General features: G+C 43.7%; 1 protein-coding gene and 1 pseudogene across 1 annotated transcript in view; one reads left to right on the top strand and one right to left on the bottom strand.

Moving 5' to 3' along the window:
• Nucleotides 1–23,204, bottom strand: part of Ror1 (receptor tyrosine kinase-like orphan receptor 1) — a 344,289-nt gene that overhangs the window by 186,212 nt on the left and 134,873 nt on the right.
• On the top strand, nucleotides 1,939–2,222 carry LOC148005943 (signal recognition particle RNA; annotated as a pseudogene).

Raw genomic sequence — 23,204 nt, 5'->3', positions numbered from 1 at the left:
TCATCGGCCTGTTTCAACTATGTGTCTTGCTTCTATAACTTATCTTCCTCAGTCCCTCCTCTACCTTAACGGTCTTACCCAAATCCAGTCACCTTGGTTGTACTCTTTTATTGCATGTATATTCAAACTCACACGTGTGTACATGTTCACCTGTGTGCAAAAGCCAGAGGTCAACCTCCAATGTTGTATAAGACACCTCGCCTTGGCTTTATTTTAATTTTTGTTTTTGTTTTTGTTGTTATTTTAAGATAAGGTCTCTGTCTGGACAGCCAGCCCCAGGGACCCACCTCTCTCAGCTTCCCCCAGAATTAGAATTATAAGGACCTATCACCATGCCTGGTTTTTATTGTGGGTGCTATAGATCAAAGTCGGGTTCTCATGTTTGCTTTACCCACTGAGCCATCTCAGCCCCATGGCAGTCTCTTTCTCTGACTTTTACCTGACCTCAGATCTTGACTTAACTCTGAATATGGCTAACACCACTGGTAGACCTGAATACCAGTTCTCTTCTCCCAAGGAAACAGAATTATAACTCAGAATGTAGAGCCCTTGGCGAGCCTCTCTTGCAGTTAAGTGTGATCATATGACCATGTCTGGTCTTGAAGGGGATGAGTAGGGCCTCTCTTTACTATAAAAAAAATGGTTTTAACAAAAGGTCTTCTTTTACTCTAGGTGGGATGTTGACATATTGACATACTATCCTGGTTCCATTTACATTTAGTAAGGCGGAACAACAGGATAGGAGCCTTTCCATAGCTGTGTTCTCACCATATGTAAGTCACCTGTGTCTGGAACCTTTATGGCATACAAATTTATACTCTACTACACCACAGCAGTCATGGTTATATTAAGCTGTGTGCTTCGTCCAGATCTCACTCTTGAAATCCATCATATCCACAAACCTGAAGACTATTTCTCCTTGATCCCAAGGTTGCTTCCTTCCACATCCCATAGTTTAGGGAGAGAACCTAGTTCCATATTCTGTCACCTAAAGCTTTCTTATTATTTGAGGGTCAACATTCTTCTTCAGGTTGCAAATCCTATCCATGATATACCTTCCAGCTTAAAATCTATCCCTTTCCATCTAGACTGAAACTAGATAGGAGACCAAAAGAGGGGAACAAGAGGTGTTGGGAAGGAAGGGAAGACAAAAGGTTACATGTGGCATGAAAGTAGGCAGAGGCTGATGGGAGTTATTTTAAAAGCATAACAAAGTTTAATGCTTTGCAAGCTAATGATTTTTTAAAAAATATTAGTAACCTTCCTTTAAAAAAAAAGATATCTCTTCTCTTATAGCCCCTACCCTCACTCTAAAGAACGCCACATTGAGGCACATCTGAACTGCACGGTAACAGCTTTCTGCTTAAAGTGCCCCTACTTACAGAAACTCAACAGGAGTTTCCATTCACTGAGCAACTGAGTACTTGAGCACCAGTACACATTTTCTCCAATCACAACCATAACTAAGGCAGGTGATATCTATTATTTAATAGATTCCAGGAAAGCAAATAAACTTTTTAAGGTCATATAGCATATAATTAGCACCTTGGAGCCTCAAAAGAATTGCATGAAATGATGACTGCATGGATGGCTGCATGGGTGGGTGGGTGGATGTATGTATATATGCATGTATGTATGTATGTATGGATGGATGGATGGATGGATGGATGGATGGGTGATGGAGAATGGTTGGATGAATAGGTGGGTAGATTGGTGGGTGGGTGTGTGGGAGGATGGATGGATGGATGGATGGGTGGATGGATGATGGATGGATAGATGGATAGCAAATGCTGCTCCCAACACTCTATCAACCTTTCTCAATCACTGCTTTCCTAACTCACAGCTTTTCTAAATCACACATTCTCCCACTTCAGAGTTAAAGATTAAAGCTCACAATTTTCACTATCCCCACCCTTTATCCAAATAGAAAATCATTCAGCCGGGCGCGGTGGCGCACACCTGTAGTCCCAGCTACTCGGGAGGCTGAGACAGGAGGATCGCTTGAGTCCAGGAGTTCTGGGCTGTAGTGCACTTGCCAATCGGGTGTCCGCACTAAGTTCGGCATCAATATGGTGACCTCCTGGGAGCGGGGGACCACCAGGTTGCCTAAGGAGGGGTGAACTGGCCCAGGTCGGAAAATCATTCAAGCAAAATCTGGGTGGTTATTTACTCTGCAACAGAGTTTTGGACCAGAGCTCAGATCCTTGTCATTACGTTTCCATGAAGCACTTGAGAGGAAATACACATTCTGGCTCCATGGCTTCCGGCTCTGCCACTCTGTCCCTGCTCTCTCCAACAGAGAGTTATCCCTAAGTAGCTCAGACATAGTTTGGACTGCCTCTGGAAATTTCAGATTACCACTGGATCTGTGGAACCTGTTCTTATTTATCAATATCACATTTCTCTGGCCTGCCTTCCAGGCTCTCCCTGACTTGGGCCTTGGGACCTCATCCCCACTCCCTTCCCGAGGAGGACTCCAGCCCAGCAATGCTCATCACTGCTAGGACTCACAGAAGGTTCCTTTCCAGCCTCCATCTTCTGCTCCAGTGATGACTCTGTCTATTCTGCATTGTTCCTCCCTACTGGATCCTTCCATGGCCAACCCAAAGTCAGCTCTAAGGCCTCAGATATCCAGTGATCTTTCTTTACTTAGACTCTTAAAGTACTAGTTGTCAAAACCGTGCTTATTACTGAGAAGGAAACCCAAGTCATCCCGTGGTTAAGTTGGCTTTGTACTCTCTGGAATGTTCCTCCTATGCTCCAGCCCTCCAGATCTCACAAGAGCTAGGGGAACGTCTCTATTTATTCCTTATACAAAACAACCATACAAATTCCACCCTCAGACTCTACCCAGACCCATGTCCCCCTGTCACTTTGTATGCATTCATTCTGTTTGTCACCACTAGACTAGAAGCTCATCCTTCCTCAGGAGGCCTTTGGACATCATTCCCAGGGCAGAGGGAGGTTTGATAGGGCCCGAGCATATAGAAACAGGAGCCAGTAGGTGGGTGAAGTTCGACTTTGTGAAAGAATTCTAAACACAAAATAGCTTAGTCTGCTGCTCCCAGGGCCCTGGAGAGGCTGGCCAAACATAGCAAAGAGCATCCCACTCTTAGCTCTCTGGCCAACACTGTGCTTATGTTCTGTTCCTTTCACTCCTCTGAGAAATCGCTTCCTTCCTTCCTCTGTCTGTCCCTCCTTCCCTCCCTCCCTCCTCTTCAGGTGGCACCTGTCTTGCCAGCTAAGCTTCTGTACAAATCGTTCTCACTATGGAGGTGAGTTCTCCACAAGTCCCCTCCATTGCTCCTTACGTCCGTCCCATCACTTATCACGAACCGATGTGTTCTTTATTAGTTTTTCATTTACTTGTTTATTGTCTGTCTTTACCGCAAGAATGTCGGCTCAGAAGGACTTTGTCTGGTTTAACGCTGCAGCCTGCCTGGAGCAATGTTTGTCCTATAGCCGTGCTCAGAAAAGATTTGCAGTGAGATCCAAAGGGCTCAACAGCCACCTCCCACGGCCCACGAAAGCCCAGGTGATAAATAAGATTGGGGCAAGGGAACTCGGTAAATTAACTGGGCCTCTCTTGCTTACTTCTTCTGGGAAAGGAAGCCATGATGGTTCTATGGCTAACGACCAAAGACGATGAATCATATCAGACTTTCCTGAGTTCCTCTGGTTTCTGAAGGAAAAGTTCAGTCTCACATGCCTAGAAAAAAAGTTCTCACAACGGACGCCAACTTAAGGGATTTATTTGACCTGGTATTTTTGAGATGCTAGAACTTTCTAGTAAATGTAGGGAGACTATCCCATGATAGCTTCTCGTTATATTTTAATCATGCTTTGTTATAATGACTTAGGGATCTTGCCGTTGTATACTCGAGTATAAATGAACTTTTAATGCTAAGCTTTGCTTCCTTTGCTATTTGGAAATTGTTCAAAACCTTGCTGGATTTACTTGCATATACCCCTCTCTCCTTCAAAAGGATCTAGACCACTGGTTCTAAAATATGGCTGCTCTCAAATTCCTATGCAGAGATGGCTGAGGGTGGAATTTGGGGGTCAAACTCATCTGAATAGGCAGAGGCCTACAAGAGCATTCAGTGTCTGAGCAAACACTCAGGGGATTCTGATAGAGCCGAGTCTGAAAATGGCTGGGATTCCAAGATATTCCAATACTAAGGAAGAGTTCGTCAAGACATGCACAGAACAACTTAGGAAATAGGTACAAGTTTACACACAGTATCTAATGAAAAATGAAATCCTTCTTCCTAGCTCTGTCCAGACCAAAAAACTAGTTTTCTTCTCCTTAATCTACATAAAGGGTACTGGCTAAACTGGGTAGTTTTAAAAGGAAAACGACAACAGACAAACAGACAAGGAACAAAACACAAAGGTCTATAAATCTCTGTCTTATCCATTTGGAGAACCACAAACATTTCTAGAAATGGTATAAATCCAGGAGAACCAGGCTGGCCACTGAGAGAGTAGATCTCCATGCCCTCAGCACCTTGAAGAATTCTAACATCAGCTAAGACTACAGACATCCTGAGAATGACGTCCAGCCCATGGTAGGGGCGTGGCTAAGAAGTTGATAGCAGCATTGGTCAGAATGCCCTCTGTGTGAGCTCAGGCAAGCCGTATAAACACTCAATGCCTTAGCTTCTATTTTTTTTAAAACAAGTTTGAGTTTTGGTTACAAACTTTTCTACTATGGTAACTTTTCTCCTCCCAACTTACTAAGGCCCAGTTTGAACACTGCGTCTGATCAAACCACTCCCAGAGGTGGAATAGCAAAAAGGGAACGTGTCCTTCCACGAGCAGATAATAGGAAAAATTCCTTTGTGATGCCACATATAGACCTGATTTCATTTATTTTAACATCTCTCCCTTCCATGTGTCTGAATCCCAGTTCTTTCCTCAGAGAGAGTCCTAGAGGGCAGGCACAGACACTCACTCCTCTTCAGAGAAAGGCAGCATGCACTTACTCCTGTTCTGCCCAGCATACTGTGTGTGAAGGGTGACCATTAAACACACTGTGCAGTGTCACTGGAACTATCATAGTAAAATGGCCATAACCTACTTACTGTCTGCTCTGACAGACTCCGCAGCTTATGGACAACGGAAATAACATTCCTCACAATTTGGAGGCTAGGAAGTAAAAGGTTTGAGTGTGGTGAGGGTCAGAGTCTACACGTTTTAGTCATAAAAAAAATGAAAAGGGGGAGAAAGGGGCTTCCTGAGACATCTTTATAAAGGCTAATCCTACACATGAGGATTTCACAGTCCTGTCACTTCCAAACTCCTCCATGTCCTGTGGCCATCCTATTAGGATTAGGGTTAGGGTTTCTAATGAAACACATGAACTTGGGAGAATCACATCACAGGATTCTATGCTCAACCATGTTCTAAACTTTATTATATCTCCGTATTGAAGCCTGGTTCAGGTATATGGTGGTGAGCAAACAGACAAAATTATCGTCCCTCCAAGGCCTTAACACACTGAACTCATCGAATTTCCTGTCATAGTATTAATAGATCTACTCATCAGGAGAAGAGATTTTCCTTTCAACTCAACTTCAAAGCCGAGTTCAGGACTCCCCAAATTTGCACTATCAATAAAATATATTTGACCACAAGCTTCTATTATATGTGTATTCGCCTATTCAGAGATCACACAATACAGTTCTGTACCCCTGTAGTATAGATTGTATAAAATTTACTTAAATCAAAATATAGAAAGGATAACATTAAGATAAATATGGTTATAAACCAATGCTTTCTTGTTTTGTTTTCTTGGTTATCTAGGTGGGGCATCTTGCTCAGGCTGAGAGAATTAATAGTAGCTTGTGTGACCTTGCGCAAACTATCGAACATTCTGTGTTCCAGATTTCTCTGTCAAGTGGAGATAACAGAACCCATCTTGCAGCATCCCTGGGAGGGGCAGAAGGAGATAATTTAGGGAAAGTACTCCTGGCGTATCATAAACACACATAATGACTGCAATTGTTACCAATATGGTATTATTATTTCTAAATGGAATCTGTTCACAAGCACTTAGAAGACAGATTGTGTATCTCCCAATGCAAATCTCTGAAGGGTAGATGACATGCTGCTTAGCCACTGGTATCCCCTATCAGAAGGGCCAAGAGTTCAAGCCCCGACTGGGGATCACATTCTCTAGCGTAACAGATGGAGGTAGAACATGATAGTATATGGTACCTGCTCTCACTGTAAGTCTTCCCGCCTCGGCCCCTAGAAGGCTCTCTAGCTGATACCAGTTCACACAGGTCTCAGCTGTCACCTCCCATCTGCCATCCTACCTCTGTCACAGTCTGTGCGGGGGTCTGCGTGGAGCTGGCTGGTGCGCGCATACAGGCTATTGAAGGACATGGAAAAGCGCTCAGGCTCCGAGGCAGACCCAGGAGTAGTTTTCAAATGTCCCTGTTTGTATGGGAATGCTTTAAAGCTAAGGCATGTTTTCCTTGGCAGAGGTACCCCCCATTAGATGCAATTTCTTTCTGCCATTTTAAGAATTGCTTTATGTCTGTGTTCTCTATAACAACAGGCCGTAGAGGTCAGAAGAGAAATTATATTTCTCAGAATGTTCACATTAGCATAGAGGGTAGTACACAAGCCCCAAGCGAAATCTCTCTGTCCAGGCTAGCCTGCTGGGACGGCAATGATTAACAAGTTAGGCTGAGGCACCAGGGACTACACTGGGCCCACTCCCTGGCTGCAGCTCCCCAGCCAACATGGGCAATGTATGTTTAGTCTATCAGAGTATTTACTCAGGATGCCTATCACCATGGAACCGAGACAGCCGTCTGGGAGAGGACGCTCTCAATTCCCAAAGGAGAATAAGTCAGGAGAGGTACATCTATTTTTTTCCACAAGATTCTTTTCCCAGCTTGACTCTGTCTCCACCACTAGAAAGGATTTAGTATGTTGGTCAATCATGGCAGCCTTAGGCAAGACTATACTTGGGTGGGAGGGTATGTGGTGGTAGGCCCATGTTAACCCTTGCCAGGTTCGTACCTGGTGTAGGGCACCCTCTTTAAGCAAACTGTCTCAAGTCTTGGGGAAGCAAGGATCACCAAGACTGTAACAGATATGCATAGCCTGTGCACGAGAGGGGGGTCTAACTCAGAATCCAAAGACAGTGGTTCAAATCCCAGATGTTCAAAAGCCAGGGAAGTTCCCTTGATAATCCAACTCTCTAAAAAGTGAAAATGATAATCCTTTCCTTCAAAGATTGCTTTAGAAATTAAATAAAAGTAACAAAATCCTGAGTATAGGATCAATTAATATATAGAAATTTTGATTTAACTATTCTGTAATGTACATACATATAAAAAATTATGATATGTACCACAAATAAATTCGATTAGTCAATGAAGGAAAATCTTTTCAAGAATGCTGAATATATATATTTGGTTTTGTGCCAGCATCAAAGTTAGAGAGAGTATAGCACAAATGAATCAGGATCCCCTAAAATGGTTAAACAGAAATTGGGCGTCTTCCTGGTCAAATTTCCCCAAGACTTCTACTCAGTGGGGATGGGTCAATCAGTTTGACTGCTGTGCACCATGTTCTAAGAGAACCAGGAGCCTTGAGCACTTGCCTAAAGCCACACCCCAGCAAGCAGAAGAAACTGTAAGCCAATACTGGACCAAAGGGAGCAGCTGAGATGAGAATTGTGGCTCATAAAACCCCTCTTATCACAGCACAATATCCCAGGGATTCCCAGACATCACAGAAAAGGATTTAATCGGAGCAAGAGAGAGGTTGCTTTCCCATCTCTGCAAAACCAAGAAAGCGGGGTACCACTTATGTGTGCATTGCCACAGCACTGTAGTAACTACAACTTCCTGTGGCTATGCTGAGCAATCTCCTTAATAAACTCCACTGTGATTAAATTACCAGTGTGCACTAAGTTTGCTGCCGAAATCCTGTGAGAAGGAAGAAACTCTGTATAAGTTTGGGCAGTTAGAACGCAATGGCTCTGAGTCACCCAAGGTAGGAAAAGACGGGTTTAGCACCAAGAAAGCCCCTGCAGGCTGTGTTAGTCACAGCAAGTAAAGGCACAGGAGGGTGACAAAGAGGAGGTGTTCTATCTGTGACCGTGTTTATGTTATGTGACAGCAGACTTCTGGAGATGAGAGGGAGCAACAAGCCACGTTCTAGTGACATCTCAGAACTACACCACCTCTGGTTTGATCCTTTTCAAAATTACAGGTCTGAACTCAATAGCAAAGTAAGGCATTAATTCTCTGGCTCTCTAGCAGCCCAGAAAGGAGAATGGTGAATGGCACAGAGAAGGAAAAGAGCACATTAGAGTAAATGGCTGCTGGAGAGGGGAGCGATATCCCATGGTAACGCATAGTGTGGAGTCACTCTTAGAGAAGCAGTGTGCACGGAGATTCAAGGGTGCTTTAGGTTTCCATCTAAGAACGTGAAGTCCGTCGCCTCGCTGCCCTCCAGTTGAAAGAACCAGGCAAATTGAGCAGCTTGAATCTTCTCCTGTGACTGAAAGTTCAAATCTCCAATCAAAACGCTCTGTGAAGCTCAGCAGTTTTTCAGCCTTCCTTATACAATGCAATCCCACAGGGTATATGTGCATATGTGCATGAGTACACACGCATCTGTATGTGCATGTGTGTGCGCACATACACATATGAGCACTAATGCCCAGTTTCCACCCCTGTAGATTGTGGGGTTGTGTGGTTCAGACTGGGCACTAGTCAGAGGTGGTTTCATCGCCTCCCCGGGTCCTATCAATGCACAGCTGACAGTAGGAGCCACTGATTAGGTCACAGCTTAGCCGCCATCTCCAGGAGAGAGGTGGAGGAGAAATGATTACTGCCATTTTTCAAGTGAGGAAATGAAGGTCCCACACAGTCAGGAAACTTGGCCACAGCCGTATCCATTATGTCAGTGTCAGAAGTGGGTGTGAAGCCAGGTCTCCTGTGTGGCTTCTTCTTGCTGCTTGGCACTCACTGCCCAAGGTCTCCCAGCCTCAGAAAGGCTACCAAGGAGAAAAATGGTCAGGATCCCAGCACTCGTTTGCACAAAACTTCTTGGAAATGCATGAGCAAATATGCATCCCTCCTTACAGGAATAGTAAAATAGACCACTTAAGTAAATCAAGCCATTTGATGGGGGCCAAGAGAGCTATTGATACTAGTTTGCCTGTCTCCAAGGAACAAAATCCTGAAAGGCACGGGCTTAAAATGAATGAAAATATATCCAGTACACAATCAAATGAAAATGCTGTGGGCCTGGGGCCAGGGACTATCTGCCAATTGGACCTCTTTCAGCGCCCTAAATTTAACCAGCTGGATTCTGCAGCACCACCCCTATTTTTGTAAGTATCATCTTTTGCAACCTTCTGAGAGGAAGAGATTTTCCTTTTAATGGGAAATCTGTATTTCATCATAAAGATAGAACACAGTGTGCCGGGTTCAGCAGTGTCTTAGGATGTAGGTCCTTTGTGCATTATACGTTTGGCATCAGAGAAAGTCTCGCACTACACAGCGAGCTCATTTCAGGCATCACAGACCAGAAGCTCATACCTACGGAACCCAAGGCATAGTCTCGCCTCTATCCCTAACATTTGAGTGATGCCTTCTGTTTGCTGATCTCCTGATCATTTCCACAAACTGACATAATCTTGACGCTCCCAAGCTGTTCCAAAATACATTGCGCAAAGGGAAGTGGGGCTTCTGTGAGTGAGTTTACATGCACACACACACACACACACACACACACACACACTCACACACACACTCACACACTCACACACACACTCACACATACACTCTCACACACATACACATTCACACACACACACAGACACACAGACACACACTCACACACACATACACACTCACACTCACACACACAAAGACTGAACGATTATAGTTAAGTATCTAGAATAATTATGACTGAGAAAGATTATGTTCTTTAGTGCCTCTTCTGTAACAAGTACTGAGCAATCTTAAAAGAAAATCATTTTGACAGGAAAAGGATTATCACAAATTACAAGTGAAAGAAAAGCAGGAATGACGCTACCCACAACCAACTGACAGGGCCATGAGGCTCTCTCTGTGGCCAGCTCACTAGAGGGCCACTTGGACATGTGGCTCTAAACCCAGGGTGCCAAAGTGGAGCTGCCACCCCATGTCTGTGCTGGTGCTAAAGCCAACAGCTACCATGCAAGTTTCCTGGTCCAGGGGAGTGTGGCCTGCACAGTGGGGGCGGGGGTCCAAGAAATTGAGTTATCAATGGCTATTTTCAAAGTAAAGTCTAGAGAGCCCAGGGGTGGACACTTAGGTTTAGCCTGCTAAGCCCACCTACTCTGTCCTGGGTTTGGGTGCCTGTTGCCTGACTTACCTCTTGGCTTCTGCTCAAGGACTGTTCCACAGCCCCAAAGGAAGCTTTAGGGAAGTTCCCAGGTTGAGGGATGGTACCACAGAGGACTGAGACAGGAATACAGGAAGCCACTATCACCTGTCACTTACCCATCCACAAATATTCCCAAGTAGCTGATAGGCAGAACAGCTTCAGTGGACTACACAGAGTACATAGTAGCAAGGAATAGTTGGGGCAAGGCGTGGCTTTGCATCCTAAGCTATGGCTCTAGCACAGGACTGTGTCCTCCAAAGACAGGGGCCTTTTCTTTGCCCAAAGATATTTACTTACCAGCCACCATTCCTGCAGTACCACACCTGGCCAGAGACTTTCTTTCTTCCTTCCTTCCTTCTTTCCTTCCTTCCTTTCTTTCTCTCTCTGTCTCTCTCTTCTTTCTTTTTCTTTTTCTTTTTTTAAATTAAACTTTTTACTGATTCTTTGTGAGTTTCACATCCTGCACCCCAATCCTACTCATCTCCCTGTCCTTTCACATCAGTCCTTCGCCCTTGCAATGTATGCCCCAAAATAAAACACATACAAATAAGTAAACACACTACAACAACAACCAAAGCATAGAAAACTTCTCATCATGGAAGCTGTAGTGTGTCACAGTGTGTCCCACAGTACAGCCCCTCTGTCCACACATCATCACTTGCAAATGTCCATTGAAATGAGTCATTGGTCTGGTTCGAGATCTCTGACTTCTGTGTCATCATCAACATTGGATCCTTCTCAGGATTCCTCCCAGTTATCCTGTTGCTCTGTGTCATGGAGACCCTGCAGCTTTGGACCAGTAGGACTGGTCCTTTCACATGTCCCAGTTCTTTGTAGATTATATAGATTTTTGGGGTCTGCTAATTCAGAACCCTGTATCTGGGCCTGGGTGGTAGCTGAGCATGTCAGTACATTGGCTCACCCTCTGTCTGTCTCTGTCTCTCTCTGTTTCTCTGTCTATGTCCCTCACTGTCTCTGCCTCTGCCTCTGCCCCTCCCTCCCCCCCCTCTCTCTCTCCTGCTTACCTATGTTTATGATGAAGATGATCAGAATATAGCATATCTGCACCACCAGGGTGCGCTCTCCAGCACTGCTCTCCCTAGGCCTCCCACTGCTGCCGTCAGCAGGAGGCAGGGTCAGTTCTCCAGCTTTCCTGCCCTCAGACTACCTCAGAGTGGCCTTTTCCTAAATGTCATGAAATTGTAATGAGTTAGCACTGCCCCTCTCCAAAGGCCACTGATCGTACCATTCCATTAAAAACACAAAATCTGAAACAGGTGGTCTTTTGCCTTCAAGAAAGCAGTCTAAACGGAAGCAGAGGGAAAATGGCTTCAATAAGGTCACAACTGTAATGATACATTCAGGGTTGGGAAGATCCTCAGCGGTGAGAGCCCTGCTGCCCTTGCAGAGGACCTGGGGTTCCCACATGGTAGCCAACAATCATCTGTAATTCCAATCCCAATCTGATGCCTCTTCTGCCCTCTATAGGTACCAGGCACACACATGGTACACATACAGACACTCAAACACTCATGGACAAAAAGGAAGAAAAACCAATAAATATTTTTTTAAAAACTAACAGCACATGAAACTCACAATAAAAGCAATATGAACACCATCTACAAAGAGATACTCAGAAGTAGAGACAAGAATGGAGGGGGAAAATCACGACCCTCCAGCTCCTCTTTGCTAAAATTATTTATCAAACATGGACCCCGGGGTTCAGAAAAGTGGAGAGCAGCTACAAAGGATATGGAGCAGCAAGAGCTCAACCAGCTCCAGCCAGTTGCAACGTGCTGAGATGTGCCAACGTTCTGAAATACTCCTTTGTATTAGTCACTAATAGACACTTAGCAGGTCTGTGCCAGGCTGTGCCAGGAGGGATGCTGGGGAGGGCTGCAGATTTCAGAATGAGGCCTGAGGTTCCAGTTCTACAGCACAAACTGGGAATAGGCTGCCTGTGCTAAACCCTCTCTGAATTCAGCTCGCCTCAGTTTCTATCTCTGTAAAACATATTTATGCAGTTAGCCCTCTATGTACATGGGTTCTGTAACCACAGATTCAAACAGGATTAAAAATACTTATGAAAAAAAGAGTCTGTACTGAATATAGAGAGAGCCTTATTTCTTGTCATTATCCCCTGAATGATACAAGGTAGCAATTATTCTCATATCATTTGCATTGTGGTACAGATTGTAAGACATTTACATATGATTTCAAGTTCATGGGAATAAGCATATAGGTTATTTGCAAACACCATATTTATGTCAATGATACTCCTCAATTTAAGGCATCCGTGGAGTTCCGGAACCAACCCTCCTTGCCGCCCCATCCCCACCTCTACTGAGACTGAGGATAGCTATAGTCTATCTAATAGAGTTTGATAAGGATTAAATGTACATATAGATGTAAAATACTTGGCACACAATGTATGCCACAAAAACACACCATGAAGGGGCTGGAGTTGGGGCTCTCACCAGTTGAGAGCATTCATCATTCTTCAGAATATACTCAACCTCCCTAACACTGAGACCCTTTAATACAATCCCTCATGTCGTAATGAGTCCCAACCATAAAATTACTTCATTGCTACTTTATAACTGCAATTTCACTACTGTTATGAATTGTAACACAAATACCTGATATACAGGATATCTGATATGTGAACCTGGCGGGGGGGGGGGGGCTTGACCCTGAGGTTGAGAACTGCTGGTATAGCTGTTTTGTTTCTACCACTCAGGTTGAAAGGAGTGGCTCTTAATTGTCCATCCTCCAGCTGCAAAGGGATCAGATGCTCTCTTCTGGTCTCCATAGGCACCTGCACATGTGTGGCACAGACACACGTGTACCCATAAAGGAAAATACCTTATTTAAAAAATAACACTATAAAGGCTATAGAGGGCTGTGGTATATCAGACACAGTTACCGAAATGCTGAGGACAGGAGCAGTGGCAGAGCCATGCCCTTTATAAGCACAAGAAACTCACAGAAGGGGCTGAGACCTCAAGTCCAGCACAAAGTCTGGGAAGCATGGGCACAGTTAGAGAGAAGCCTCACGAGCCACGTCTACAGTTCTTTGCAGAAAGACCGTCACACATGCATCCCTGTAAAGCAGGAGGCTCCAGGGTTATTGGCACTAGAAAGACCAGGAAACCAGTGAGGTGAACTCCTCAGAGACTTGCCCAATGCTAAGAGAGCTAGGTGAAGGCACATTGCTGGGCTGTGCTTAGTGTACCCCAGTACCTGAAACCAATAAAAACAAACAAAGAAAAACCCACTTCCATTGAGACTATTTCCAATGCATGGGACAGTTGCCAGAATAATCCAGAGAGGTCCTACGTGCGCTTGTTAACCAAATTTGTCACTTTCGCTGCAGATGCTGCCTCATTCTGTGCAGATGTTTACTTTTTAAACTAGTGAAGATTTAAGTTGCCTACATCACACACTTCAATACTTCGACATTAATGTAAAGCATATTTTATAGCATATACATTAATTAATATTGGTATAAATCTACTGTCATGGCTGTGCTCCAATCTTTCCAATTGTTTCAATAATGTCTTTCATTGTTTTTTTCTTCCCTCCAGCATAAAGCCCAGCCCAGGCTTCCTGGCTGCATATATTGGTCATGTAGCTCTAGTCTATTTTAACTTGGAACAGTTCCCCAGCCTTTGATTTTCATGGCATTGCCTGTGATGAATGTAGGTCAGTAATTACACAGAATGTTCCTTGCTTGCACTGGCCTGGTATTTCCTGTGATTAGATGCAGGTTATTCGCTCCCAGCCAGAATGCTATGCAAGCGGTGCTGGACTTTCTTCAGCTTGCCACATTCCTACATCTGGACATCTGGATGCCTCATGACATCCATCTGCCCTGCGGAGACACTGACCTGCTCACCTGGCCATGATCTTAGACATTTTCTCCACTGCCTTAGTTACTATTTTCTCCATCACAACCCATAAGCAATGTGAGGGGATCATTTAAATCCATCCAAACATCCTGTTCTTTATAGCAAACCTACTCACGCTAGATGTAACGGCCGCTGATAATTCTTGCAAAAGATCCCTCTCTGACCCCACTACTTCCACAAATATCAGTTTCTATGACATTGTAATGAAGAGCCATTCCCCCTCATCTAGCCAACTATTCAATCTACTCTCTATTGTCAATCGATCATCTATCTTTATAACTGTCATCTACCTATCATCCACCATATCTAATTGGAACTATCTATCTGAGGGTCATCTATCCATCTATCAACCATATATCAATCATCTATTTATCTTTGTGTATATCATCTATCTACATATATCTATATTATGTATCCATCACTGTCTGGTATCTATCTAGAATCTATCTATCCATCCAATCATTCACCCATCCAAGCATATATCATCTATCTTCTATTCATCTTTGGGTCTATCATCTACCTACCATCTAGCTATTATATATCCACCATTTAAGAATTACATTACGGAATATACTTATGGATCCCTATTTTAGTCAACATGTTTGTATATATTTTGTCACTCAAATTGCCTAAGATTCGCTATTTTGGGGCTGCCTGCTATATCTTCCAGACACTGCTGATTATGTTTGCAAACCTTCTGGCACAACAAAATGTTCTGAGCTTAATTCGTACCACCCCTGCCCAAGCCACAGAATCAATCCTTTTTCTCTGGTTCTTTATAGAGGAAAATGTTATAACCTGATCCTTCTATTCTTAGCCTGGCACATAGTCAGTTAACAAGTAACTGAAAGAAGGAAAAACCTGCCTTTCCTGTCAGGTTTGTGAATCATCACAGAAACAGAAAGCCAGCATTTGACTCTTAGAAAGTGGGTGTCTTAGGAGTGCCCTTCAGCTGCTGCAGTCTGCCGAGCGTTCAGGCCCATCTCTGAGTTCTTCCCTTGTCTCTTAAGCTTTTGCTCGGCAAGCCTGTCGGTGCAGAGACCTACTTCAGCATCCCTGGGAATTCAGAAAGCACTTGGGGAATCCCAATTCTTTGAACCTCAGGGACCTAACAGGACTGCGCAGTGACAGACTTTATAAGGAAAAGAAGCTGGATCCTCAAAACACTCAGGCAGGGGACAGAAGGTAGCACGGACTAGGTACAAGGTAGTCAAGGGTATAACTTCCAATGTCTGACCACCGTCCATCCCTATTTCCAAATATTCAGAAAGGCATAATGTCTCCTACTGAGGGTCATACAGGAGGAAGCATGGAAACAGTCCAAATCCATGTGCACCTGACTGCCAATGCTCTAGAAGCCCAGGGCTCCCATCTCTTTTGTTTTCTCTAAATGTCCCTGTTGCCTACCAGTGTTCTAGTCCATTTCCTGTGGTTTTGACAACGCCACAGGCTAGTGATTCATAGAGAATAAAGTTTTATCGGCTCACAATTCTGAAGCCTGGGAACCTGAGGAGTAGCTTCAGGTGACAATGTTGCTGAACACCCACTGCAGGGTTCCAAGGCAGCTCAGGGTAGCAGATATGACAAGAAGGAGGACACTAAATTGATCTTGGTAACAGACCAGTTTTTGAGCTAAGTGGCTCAAGCTTTTGCAACTTAGTCACCTGGTACCAACTCTTAATGCTTCACAATGGAGACAAAAGTGTCAATATCAATTTTAATGGGGACATTGAAGCCACAGAGGTGGGCAGTACTGTGTCTGAAGTGTTTGCACATTTTCTCTTTAATTAAAATCTAACTCATTTACTTGAGTTTTCTTTCTGTGATTGGGGCTGGGTTTGAGGGGTTTAGCTTAACTTCCTCAGTGACTAGTTATCTGAAGCCTCACCTTCACAGATCCACACTATAACCAATCATTCCATGACTCGCAGCACATTGGGTCAGCTAAGAGCCTTTAAAAATTGCTGGCCCACTCCCTTCTCCCAGTATCTGATTTAACTGGATTAAAGGTATCCTGGGCACCAAGAATTTTTAAAGTTCCTCAGATGGTTCAAATGTAAGACTGCTGCAGGAAACCTCTGACAGGTGCAACACAAAGGAAGTGACAGCAATGACTAGACGGTGCCTTCTGGATTGATCAGACATCCCGGACTCAGCCTTACTCTTCTTCCTTCAGTGGTCCAGGGTTATTTGGGACCTGGTTTCTTAGACTGTGGGTCAAAGGTCCATGTGTTCATTGACTGTGCCATGACAAAACACTAATTCACAATCTACGGTGCTTCTGGAAACATCTCTGAACACAAAGTATGTGCACTTTGCACTACGAGGCGATCAGTTTCCCCAGCACCAGCCGGCCATTCCTCAAACACCGGCCTCAGATTCAAGATGAGAAGTGAGGGGCCTGTGGCCTGTCCATTGTATATACAAAATTTATAGAAACACAGTCACTTCACTACAGAAAACAAACTTAATTTTATTACCACTGTTCCTCATGGTACAAGTGTCAAGTTGGTGATTCTCTGGGTTGCATTGTTGGTATGCTTGATTTTTTTTTCTAAAATTGCTATTTAATGTGCTTACCTGGGCGTCATAAAAATATTTAAGGAATTTTTGCATGACATTTGGAGCAGAGCTTCTGTCAATTCTGAAACAGCCACGAACACACTTCTATAAGTACATATTGCATTCTAAGTGGCATTCTCAACATCGAAAATTATAAAATCATGGTGTTGAGTAATTCTGTGATACACTGGAGATGTTCCACACCCCAGAACAGCAAATGAACACCCAAGATTTTAGTTCTTTATTTCAGGGCAAACAAGAGCGCCCATCTCATTAGTTGGTAGATTTGATGCTTTCTTTTAAAATTGCATGTATCCCTAAAGAACTGTTTTATGTTTGGGATTTATCTAAATTGTTTTTTAGCATCAGTTTGGTAGGAGGGCTTAAGCTACATATCTATACATGCAGGGTCACAGAAGCATTTCCCAGCTGAAAAGAAAATACAAGTGAGAAACATTTAGGAGCCCTGACTAAAAGTGGGAAACAACAAGACAAATTTCACTAAATCAAAATCTAAATCTTAAAAACTAAACTGAACAAAAAATATAACAGGAACAAAATAATCAAATCAATCTCTCCTCCCTCCCTCCCTCCCTCCCTCCCTCCCTCTTTCCCTCTCTCCCTCCCTCTCTCCTTCTTTCTCTTTCTTTCGCTGTCTCTCATTTATGAACAGGCATGCATGTGTGTATATTTGTGAATGTATACACACACACACACACACACACACACACACACACACACACACACACACCAGAATATGTTCTCCTCTGTCATATGTCTTGCTTGTAATTCAGATAGCCTCCATTTTGGAGAGTACTTTAAGACATTGATATCCAGCTGCCAGCGTGCCTGCTATCTTTCTGTAGGTGTGGCCACAGTCACTCCTTCGAGCCAGGAAACCCAATGTGATTATCTGGAGTAGCTTTCTCTGAAAGGTGAGGTAGGGTTATCATACTGGTGTAAGGAACTTGGCCAGTTAGTTTTTAGAGCTTCCTTGTTATCTCCAATGACATCTGCAGAACCAAGAAGAGTTCCAGAGAGTAATTAGAGAGAGACGTTGTTAGAAGCGTTCATCTGACACGGCACTAAGGGAAGGGTGAAGACAAACCTTTTACAATTCAACACCTAGCGCAGAAGAGCAAGTAAGAAACAGTTCAGGGACAGCACAGGAGGAAAGGCCCAGTCTCGCTGAAATAGTGATAATATTTCATTTCATAATAATTCGATAATTATTACTGATAATAAGTCAATACAGAAATAGTCCTTACTCATTGCCAAGTTCACATCCTATTGAGTCTCAGTGACTAAGAAACAGAAAGCTAAGTAAGCCTGGTCCCCGTCTTCGAGAAGCAGAAAATTCATAACATCTTGACCCATTATTTTTCTTTAGTCGATGATGAGACAGTTTCTAACGAGAGACCACATCATTGCACCCAGTTCTGAAAACTGTCAACCCGGGTTCAAGCAAGAAATGTACTGGGTATGTACTAAAAACCAGGCCACGGATAAGATAAAGAGGTATGTTGGCTGACTTCCCACTCATCCAACAAATGGCCCTGTGCTTGGCAAAGGGCATAGGGAAGGTTTGAGGAAGATTTGGCCTCTAGCCTAAGGAGTGTACTTTCACCACTGAGCATCTGGGTGGTGCTTCACAAGTATTCAGAGAACTGAAGACACTGATTTTTCTTTTTCTTCTCATGGTAGCTGAATAGAGAGCTAGATAGAGAGCTAACGAAAGTGCCCACCATCCAGGAGTTCAAAAGGATTAGACCATCCACTTCAGATTTTTAGCTAGAGATGCTAAGGACTAATCCTCGAGTGGCGTGGGCTTTGAATGAACACTGATAGACAAGAAAGGAAAAAGAAAGAGTGTAAATCGACCACCAGAGGCAATTTCCTTCTTTCTACTTCAGTTCCACATTTCCATTGTCAATGAGAGGTGTTAAAAAATAAGATAGTTTCTATTGTGTTTTAAATTATGTGTATGTATGTTTTCCTGTAAGAGATAGGGGAGGAATATGTACATCATTCATTCAGACGCCCCGGTGGCTTGAAGTAATGGACCTCCTGGAACAAGAATTGTGTGTGGCTGTGAGCCAACTGATGTAGGTGCTGGGAACTGAACTCAGTTCCTCTGGAAGAATAGCACATTCCACAGGGCCAACTCTCCAGCCCTTAGAAAACAATTCTTAAATTAGTCATGTATCAGAGGATAGCAGCCTTCCAGAATTTTAAAGAAAAGATTGTTGACTACGGCAACGATTTGTCTGTCTATAGCCTGGGTGGGAAGAATTTAGAATGTCAGGAAATCAACGATGCCTGCTTCTGCATTTCAGAACACTTTTTCTGTCTCTGATAAGTCAACTCAGTTAATGATTAGCTTAGTGATATTTTGTGACAAGAGTTTTGACATTTTTTGGTTGTGAGCCTAGCCTTTAATGTTTAACCCATCTCTCCTCCTCGTGACAAGAGTTTTGAAAGCAATCAATACACCAATATGTTACGTCTATAGTAACTCATGACAGCAGAGACAACTACAGCAGAAGGCTGAAGTCAGAAACATTTCTCAGAGAGGGTCTTTGAGTTAACAGCCACTGACTGGCACCCATCTTTGCCTTAATGGTTTGCCTAGTTCCGTCATGGCTAGTCTCTCTTGCAACCCATCTCAGTAAAGCCAGAGATACCCAACTGGGGTTTGTTACCAGAGCCTTCCCAACATACATGGATTTTTTTCATCTTCTTTTTACATTTGAAATCATAGCTACCTCATAAATAACTCCTTTTATCACAAGTGTGGATGTTCCTGTATGGTTACCTGCAACATGTCAACCATTTCCAACATTATCTAATGTGCTAGACAGAAACTGCTTTGACCTCTGGGTTAACCAAAGTTAACTGGCAAATCTGAGTGCTTTCAAGGCTCCTTCCTGCCCGAGCTGCTGTTGAAGCTATAAATTACAGCCACCGGGCAGTGACAAGACAGAGTGTCAGGATCCTTTCTGACACTGAACAGTCTATGATTAAATACAGTCTTGGCTTCTTTTCTCAGCAATCAAGCATGTAGACACCATATATAACCCTGAGAAGAGGCCTTCTCAGCAGCCTAACCACAGAATGAAGAAGAAAATAATCCACAGTAACTGAGCACAAGGAAACAGTTCTTGACCACATCTGTGCTTGCACTGGAGATGCTTGGGTTCTTGTACTTCAGCACAGCCAGGCCTCATCTGTGCCTAACCTGACCACTTCACTGGCTCTCCCAAGAGCCGTAACATCCCATCAGCTGTGCCTCCAGAGGCAAAGCCTTGATTTACTTTCCTTTCAATGAGAAATGTGTGCCTCAGGGTGCAGCTTAAGCGAACTCTCCTCTAGGAGAATGAGTCCAGCATCCTAGGCAGAGCTGAGCCTCTCTCATACTTCTACTCAAAGTTCCTGGGACACCTCAGCCCCAACAGACCCTATATTCTAGAACCATCCTTCCAGACTCACTTTCCTTCGTGGGCACTGCAGGACAATGCTTTGGAGATCTCAGTCGGAATCCGGGATGACCGACTCACTCCCCTGTGAAGCTGGGCAAATGCTTAGCTATCTGTCAGATGAGGATGAAAAAGAACTTCTCAAACTGGCATTTGATGTCATGGTGACTAGGAAAAGATACCAAAAGTGGCTGGCCAAGATGCTATACAAATGTCTGCTCTTCCCCTCTCCCCCTTCAGCAGCTTCAGTGTCACCGTCCTTCCTCAGTATCATCGATGTCTAAGCAGTGGCAGTAACAAGTTCTTAGGGGGCCCAACTATCCAACTTGATTAATAGTAAAACTATTTGCTAGTTTTATTAATTCATTACTTTTACTAGTACTTGCTCCAACTGAGAGGAAAGTGACCTCCTGGACACGCAGTACTCAGGATTTTTACATAAATTTTGCTCTGTTTTACTCCCATAGACAAATGCTGAAATTTCAATCCTGCTATCCAGGGGACAAGGTGCTAATTTTGTTCCTCAGAGAGAATCCCATTTTATATTTCATTTCAAGAAAAATCAAGCAGATCGCTTTTTAAAAGGATTCACAAAAGTTCTCCACTTTCCACCCCTACCTCTTCCAAGTCAAAGAGCTGTAGATAAATGTAGATAGGTAAATTCCTTCCTGGTCAAAACGTAAAAGAATCATGACAGACTGTTCCCTGGCTCCCTCATGCCTGCTTTGAAAAGATAATTTACAATGTGAGATGGGTTAACTCCCCTTTACATCATCTGAGTCCTCAGAAAATCTATGGCAGGCTCTGTCTGAAAGTCCAATTTCAGCGGGTAGGCCCCCCTCTTAAAGATCTTCTCAGGCCCAGACATTAGACATGGACTGGCTGTCCCTCAAGACCCTGATATCTTAAAAGCAAGGGAAAAAAATTAAAACAAACTTTTATAAGAAGGAAACCTTGCCAACGCCAACCCAAATATTTTCTTTCTGTGAAATATAAATGTGTTGATTTTGATTCTTCCCAGCAGTCCTTATAAATCAAAGCCAGGGTAAGAATTTGGTAAACAGCCTTATCTGTCAAAATCATCCCATAAAATCCATTTGGGAAATGAGTAAAGTCCGAGGTGGAATGTGCTCTCTTGGCCAGTGGTAACACCTAGCATTTGTCACATGCTTACTGAAGGGGTCAGATGTCATATTGAGGTCTATGAGGGTCGGGTGGCCTTTTGACATCATATAGAGAGCACATGAGCTTGGTGTTACCAGTACTGTATTCAACAGAACAAACTTGGCATTAATAAGTTGAAGGCTCACAGCAAGGCTGCGGGGTCTGGCTCAGAGGGGTGGTATCACTAAGTCTCCATGCGCTCCGTGGTATATCCTATTGGGTGTATCCTCCTCCCCCATGGATCTTACTGTTAAATCCCATCAAGGGCACCAACTGAACTCTCCAACTGAACTCCTTGCCACCATCTTGCTCCCAAGGAATCTAGCACTCATGAAACAGCAACTATATGAGGATAAGGCAGAGGCAAGACCTGATCTCCATACCCGGAGCTCCAGTCATCCCCCGCCCTCTCTCTCTGTACTTCCTCAGCCCTGTGGCTCATTGTACACAGACCATACTGACCCCACGTCAAATGCTCAAGTACTAAACTCGTTTGAAGTTTGCTCTTCAGTTCAAACCGATAGCCTGTGCCGCCTGGACTGTGTACATTCAACACTCTCATCTACGCGGCATTTGTGAGTGGTGACACAGGCTCTGGCCTGGGCCTTAGATCAGACGCCAACTCAGTCACTGAGGACATGACCTTGACTTTCTCACTGAACTCCTCAGAGACCTAATATTTTCATTTAGCATACAGGCGCAATAGTGTTTATCACAACTATAATTAAATCAAAAGTGTAAAGAAAGCATTTTATGGTAGCTGGGGCTCAATAAAGGGTATATGATCTTTGCCCATAAAAACTCAGGATTTGTCTTTAGCAGCGCTGAGAACTGAAGCCAGGGCCTTATGTGCACTACTCATGACTTTGTCACTGAGTTACATCCCCTAGCCTGGAAGGCAAGATCTTTATAGCCTCTAAACTTGTATTAGAGGTAAAACCTTTGTTTCAAAGAGAACAGAGCAATGACGTTCACAACTCATTGAATACTTACTATATGTCAAACAGTTAAATGAGTTTGGTGGTAAGGCTCATTTCTGAGGGACACTGATTAAATCCTGCTTAGCACCAAGCATTTTACTTAGAATCTCACTGAGGGTCACAAGCATTGTGACCAGTTGTATGAGCCCTGCTTTATACATAAAAAAAAAAAAAATTAGGACTTACAATCAAAGACTATATGACAGGCCAAGGTCCCACAGATTATGAGATGAAGCAGCCATCACCTACACACTGCCTTGTCCCTAAAGTTCCATTAGATACCATACAAGATGGTTGAGTTTTTCCCGGCATCAGTGGTCTCTCTCCAGTATCTCATCCATCCACAGCATTTAATTTGGGGGAAATTAAATGAGGGCCAGTTCTGATAACTTTCAGCACAAGTTAATGAAGGCCAGCCTGGTCCCTGGACTCAGATTCAGGTCTCACAATAAGGTGAGGAAAGGGGATCTTTCTGGACTCTTGACAATTATAGCAGGGATAAAGGACTGATGAACAGGAGATGAAGAGAGGTCAAGTCCTGTCACCAGTCCATCCACCAGCTCTCTAAGGAACCTTATCTGCCTACCCACAATATGGCTCCAGTCTTTTGGCTGCTGAGTAAACTGAGGAACAGATAACCACAGATGGAATGAGTATCTACAAAGAATTGGGGAAACAGCACATACAGGCCCTCCATCAGAGCT

The sequence above is a fragment of the Rattus norvegicus genome, chromosome 5, assembly GCF_021556685.1.
Source record: "Rattus norvegicus strain SHRSP/BbbUtx chromosome 5, alternate assembly SHRSP_T2T, whole genome shotgun sequence".
Classification (NCBI taxonomy): domain Eukaryota; kingdom Metazoa; phylum Chordata; class Mammalia; order Rodentia; family Muridae; genus Rattus; species Rattus norvegicus.
The sequence above is the reverse complement of the archived record's forward strand: the minus strand, read 5'-3'. Positions and strand labels throughout refer to the sequence as shown.